General features: G+C 42.6%; 1 non-coding gene across 1 annotated transcript; it reads left to right on the forward strand.

Moving 5' to 3' along the window:
* The first annotated feature begins 5,758 nt into the window (after positions 1–5,758).
* On the forward strand, positions 5,759–5,831 carry Trnaa-agc (transfer RNA alanine (anticodon AGC)). Its single transcript has one exon. It is a non-coding gene; the product is annotated as a tRNA-Ala (tRNA).
* The last annotated feature ends 680 nt before the right edge of the window (positions 5,832–6,511 follow it).

Below are 6,511 nucleotides of genomic sequence, written 5' to 3' on the forward strand. Positions count from 1 at the left end.
CCCTACCAATGAGTTAACCTCTGAATAATTATTTTAAGAATTATTTAAGAATGGATAAAACAGTACTTTAGATTTAGTATATATCTTTATCTATCTATCTACTTGTCTATCTATCATCTATCTATCTATATTACCCTAGGAGTTCAAATTACATTCCGTGCATTATTTAAGATGACTTTATAGAGTGCTAAGGAAGAGAACACTAATATGCTTGCATTCCCTTCATAGACAAAGCTGTTAATGCTCTCCATTCATCCATCCATTCTTCCTATAAACATTTACTGGTTGTCAGAAGCTCCATCAGTAGCTGCGGGGTGCTGGCTAGACAGTAATGAGCAAATCAACCATACTTCCACAGAATATTAAGAGGAACTAGAACCTCCATCAAAGAGGTGCACAAGTCAAGGTGTGCCTTCAGAATTTGAGTTACCACAAAGTAAAAGAACAGAAAGGGAACAGTGAGGAGCCCAAGACTCCCCTCTGAGAGAGACAGCTACTGTGAGATTGAAGGGGGAAGAGTTAGGCTGAGTGGTGGGCGGCAAACTCAACCCAGGTGAGCCACCAGAGTGCAGAGTGACCAGACAGCACTGAGAGGAGGCCATTTACAAAACGAGGTGACCTGGAGGTGACCTGAAATGCTGTTAAGCCTGAGGGAAAGCTATCACATGGTTTGAAGCAAAGGAATGGCTGGAAACAGATCTTTGTTACAGGAGTGTTGGACTTAGGGAGCCCCTGAGCTACTCCTGCTGAGGAAATATCAGGGTGGTCACCACTGAGGAGGTATATCTGAAATGCATTTTAAAGTCATATCTGGACCGAGAAATGGACTGGAACAGCTAAAGTTGGGGTGAGGTGAAGGAGGTTGGGGTGCTCTTCATGACTGGATCCAAGACAACACTCAGCCCTGAACCAAAAAGATAAAGTGCATTTCATTCACATTTAGTTCTTACCTCTAAGGAAAAACACTTGTGATTATCATCAGACACTTACCATTTGTCTCATCTTACAAATATTTGTGATATGTATGTAGGAAATACATACATACATACATACACATGTGTACACACACACACACACACACACACACACACACACATATAGTGCATATATAGGAAAAAATTTCCATTTCATTTCCTAAAGATTTAAGGGTCTCATCAGTTGGAAGACCTATATCCCATCTGGTTGACTTCAGACTTTCACTAGGATGATGCCTTCATGTGTATGCAGCTCACATTTAACTTGCTCAATGTCAGTCATTATATGTTATTTGGAAATTTGACAGAAACCAATATCCCTTGGCATTATGCTCCAGTGAAGATTGGAATCTTTGTTTTTTAAAAAAATTGTATGCAATTTTATCTATTTATTTATTTTTGTTTTTTACTGCTGGAAAAAAAAAACTGCTGAGGAATGAGTCACAATGCTTAGTTATATTTTCATTATACCCTGGGGAGACATAAACTTATGTTCAATAATAGTGTTGCAAAAATGATACCTAATATATACAGAGCCATTTTCTGTATGCTAATCATTGCACCAAAACATTTAACATGCACTGCTTGCTAGAGGCATGTAGCCTATAGCCAAAGAGCTGAAATTCCTGCTCAGGTTCATGTTCAAAGTTATTCCCCTAAACATTCACTCATGCATTTAGAGGTGTCAATCAGTTATGGGTCAGAACTGTTCCAGGGCCTAGATGTATAGTTTTTGGACACAAAAATCCCTGCCTTTATGAATTATATTCTACTTTGGGGTGACAATGAATAAAATAATAAAGAGAAATGATGAGTATATAGTGTGCTAGAAAATAGTAAATGCTGTGGAGAGATGTGATTTTTACAGAGTGAACATTACTAGGGATGGAGTGTTCCACAGGGATTTCAGTGAGATGAGAAAAAAGTGACAATAGAGTATAAGAGTATTGCATGAAGGGAGATCAATGCAAAGACTCCTTCAGAGCTGCCAGGTCTGTGTGAGGTCAGACAGGCACCACAGCGTGGTAGGAGTGGAAGGGGATGGTGGTGCATAGGTAGAAAAAGCAGAAAGCCAGACAAGCCCACAGCATCCTTTAAGTGAAGGTAAAGCCTTTACTCATTTTATTGTTGTCCCCTCCCCTTTTTTACATATTTTCAATAATTTTTGTCCATGAATACGATATTTACATCACATCCCCTATACCCTCTCTCTCTCCAACTTCTGCCATGTCCCCTTCACTCCTTCTCAAATTTGTGATTTTTCTTCTTTATTGTTGTTATCTCTCTCTCTCCCCCTCCATGTGTGATGTGTGTGTGTGTTTAAATACCACGTCCATTTAGTGTTTCTCATATGTGTATGTGGTTTAGGATGATTCCTTGGCATTGGAAGAAGAGTGGTTCTCTTTAGCAACCATTAGTTTCCTGTAGCTCTTAACCTAGGGAGTGGGACCTTCTGCAATTTCCTCTATCCACCGTGGGACGTCAACTTGTATTGTCAGCCTGCAAATGTTGTTAAGAGTTCATGGGCGCCGCTTCCTGTCATACATAGAGGACATATCCTGGTCCTCTGGCTCTTACAACTTCTCCACCCCTTCTTTTGCAATGTTCCTGGGCCTTAGGTGTAGCTGCTGTGCTATAAAGAATCATTTGGGGTTGGGCACCCATGACCAGTTGTTATCTCCATTTTAACCAGTTGTGGATTTCTGTGATTGTCTTTGTCTGCTGAAAAAGGAGGTTCCTTTGATGAGGAATTAGAAGTATACTCATCTGTGGATACGAGGATAGGTTTTTGTTAAAGAGCCCAGGCTGGTCTTAAACACAAGATCCTCTTGCCTTAGCCACCCTAGGTCTGGATCTACCACTATGCCTGGCTTCAAATGTTTAAAAATATGTTTAAATAAATATATTTTAATATTTTAAAGCTATAACTCTTGCAGAAGAAAGCTATTTTCCATGTGTGATGGTCAATAGTGATGGCTAACTTGACAGGATCTAGAATTACCTAGCAGACAAACTTCTGAGTGGGTCTGTGACGGAGTTTCTAGTTCGGTAGAGGTAAGAAGATTCACCCTAAATGTGGGTTGTGCCATCTTGTGGGTTGGGACCCCAGGCTATGTGAAAAGGGGAAGATGAGCTGAGCACCGGCATTCATTACTTCCTGACTGTGGATGTATCGTGACCAGCTGCCTCAGGCTCCTGCCACCTCTCCGTCCCTGTCATGATGGACTGTCCCTTAAAGCATGAGTCAAGAAGCCCTCCTCTCCTCAGCTGCTGTCACCCGGTACTTTGTCACGGAACAAGAAAAGTAATGACTCCCTGTGTGATCAGGACACAAGCCTGAGTCACATCGTACCCAGTGTCTCTGAGGACAGACAAGCGACAGCATCACTCACTGCTCTCTGAGAATGTCTGAAGAAGAGGTTGCAAAGCTCAAGGAATCAGGGATGGGGATGAAGTATTGGTAAAACAGGGTGGTTTGGGTTTATTCAGCTGGTCCCTAAATCCATTTTTATACTGCTTTTAGGCATTTCTTCTGAAACTTGAATGTGCATTAATAACCCTGGGGTGGGTTTAAATACAGGATTCAGCGGGGGAGATGGAGAGTGGGCTGACACACACCTGTATTTCTCACAGGTTTCCAGTGACACTTGAGCATCTGGCCTCTGCTCCTTGTCTTGGGAAGCAGTGCCACAGAGGTAGTTTGAGATTTCCCTATCTGCCTTCTCATTATAACCTGGATCTTCATCAAAACCCTAAATTAATTGGTTCAGATATTATTATTTTCATTGACAAACGATGCAATCACACCTCAAAGGGGTGAGGTGACCTTCTTATATGCCCAAATCACAGAGCTGTGACTTCAATTTAGTTCCTTGGCTTCTGGACAGCAGCTGTTCCATGGCTTTTAAACTTTCATACATAAAAGCACATGGTAATTAGTGTTTTTGGCTGGTGCACATGTACACACACACACACACACACACACACACACACAGGACTGCAGTTGGGGAGGGGGAGGTAAAGCCTCCTGAAGCTGCAGCTGCCTCGGGGCCAGCTTGGCAGCAATCTCTGGAAATGATCCAGCTGCTGCAACATGCTTTGGAAAGTTGCCTATCTTCCACGCTTTGCCCATCCTACCTCAGATGTGAGCTTTTCCTTTACATTTGCCCTGCACATGAGCTAAACCGCATTTCACCCACCTCTGAGATAGTCTGCTTCCCGTGTTGCTGCCCAAGGCAGAAAGTTATTTATTGTGATGCTGGAAAAGATTTTTCTTCTCACTCAAGGAAAGCACTGGTCTCAGACAGAAAGCCTGAGCATTCGGGGAAAAGAAAAAAAAATCTTTGAAGCATTTCCAACCAAATCCTTGGAGAGGTAAACATATTTTCAGCCGTAGGATTCCAGGTTAAAGAAGTGTGTCCCCCACTTGTTTACAAAGCATCACAGCAGCTGTTAGGAGGCTTCCGCCCCCACTGGACAGAAGAGGCATTTGGAAGGTGTGCCAGGCTCCCATGCAGTCTGCTCCCTCACAGCCCTCAGGGAAGCGCTCATCACCATCAGCCACCAGCAGTGCAGGGAATGTGGGGGTACTGGGATGGCAGCCGAGACAAGGCTGCCTTCTCTGGTTCCGTCTTCTTGTGCTCTTCTTCTTAACGTTTAAAAAATCAGGCCACCTCTCAATTTTTTGCAGAGGCGAGGAAAATCTCCTCTCTGTACTCCCTGCTGACTACCCATTTCCTAGTGGCACACCTGCTGCAGGATCCATTGCCCTCAATTTCTTGGCTATGTTGGCTTCCTTCTGCCTATCTGCTTCTACGTAAGAAGTCAGTTTGTACTCTGTGTTCCCATGGTGTCCTCCTCGGACATGCCAGGGCACAGTGATCGCCTGCTTTCCTAATCCTGTAAAGCAAAGTGTTCTCTCAACACATAGAACCACATGCTTGAGAATGCCATTGGTGGTTTACAAAGTATCCAGTGTTTATGGTATGTTTGCTGTTTGTTTTATATGGTGAAAAGCATGTCAAATGAGTTGTCCCATTTATCCTCAGGAAGGACCGTGCACAGTTAGTCATCACTATGTGAAGTTGAGAAAACTGAGTGGTCCAGGGAGATGGCTTAGCTAGCATCGTCCTTGCTCTGGAAGCATGAAACCCAATACCAGTGCAAAAAAAGCCAGGAATGATGGCCCATGTTACAACCCCAGTGTGTTGGGGGGAGGTGAGGCGTAGGGGTGTTGGCAGAATCAGAAGGATTCTTGGGGCCTGGTGAGCAGTAAGTACAGCTGATTCACAAATCCTAGGTTTACTGAGGGATCTTGACAGAAAGAGTGAGGTGGAGAGTGATCGAGGAGGCTATGTAATGTCAGCCTCTGTCCTGCTCACAGACATCCGTGGGCACACACACATGCATACAGCATACTCTCTCTCTCTCTCTCTCTCTCTCTCTCTCTCTCTCTCTCTCTCTCTCTCTCTCTCTCTCATGAAAACCAAGGGTTATAGAGCTGAAACAAGGTGACCAAGTGTGTATGGGCTTACATTATCTTTAAATAGGTAATGAAAATTACTCTTCTATTAAAAGGCAGCCTGTGACATATATAATTCTTTAATTAACACCATCATATGGTTCACAGTTAAGGCAATATGGGACTGATTGTAAACCACATATATAATATAATATAATATAATATAATATAATATAATATAATATAATATAATATAATATAAATACTCAGGCCCATCCTTGCCCTGATATGATCAAAGTTGTTTAATAAGAAACTACCTGGGTTGGGGATTTAGCTCAGTGGTAGAGCGCTTGCCTAGCAAGCACAAGGCCCTGGGTTCGATCCTCAGCTCCAAAAAAAAAAAAAAAAAAAGAAACTACCCATAAGGGAGTAACACTGAGTTCTAATGGTAGATTTGAGCCTTGGACTCAGCTGGGCTTTGTTTCTGGGTTTTTTATTCTAAGGACAAATGTATTTATTTTATACTCTATGTTAGAGTTAGGTACTTTTCTTCTTGCAATTGAATAAGTTCTGACAATTATAACTCACTAGAAAAAACTTTACGGCTAACGTTAAAGAAGAAGCATATGACCCTTGTTTGAAATAGCAGTTGTTTGAGCAAGGTTGTGAGCAGTGTTATTCTCTCTGTCTCTCTCCCTCTCTCCCTCTCTCTCTCTCTCTCTCTCTCTCTCTCTCTCTCTCCCTTTCCCTCCCTCTCTCCCTCCCTTCCCTCCCAACCAGTGCAGTGCTGTGCAGTAGCAGTACCACCTATGATATGGGTATTCTAGAAAACTATCTAGATCTGCACTTTTAACCAGGTCGCCATTGGCCACACCTGTCATTGAGTACTTGCAATGTGACAGCATAACTGAGGGATGGAATTTCTGTTTGTTTTACTTATAGGCACCCATGGAAGCAAATATGGAATTAGGTAGCATAGACCTAGCCTTCTTCTACTTCATGAATGAATATTGCCACACGTTACACAATGGGAGTGGGGTAATTCAGTGAAATCACAGCTCCTCTTTGGTTTGGG

Source organism: Peromyscus eremicus, chromosome 2 (genome assembly GCF_949786415.1).
Source record: "Peromyscus eremicus chromosome 2, PerEre_H2_v1, whole genome shotgun sequence".
NCBI classification, from domain to species: Eukaryota; Metazoa; Chordata; class Mammalia; order Rodentia; family Cricetidae; genus Peromyscus; species Peromyscus eremicus.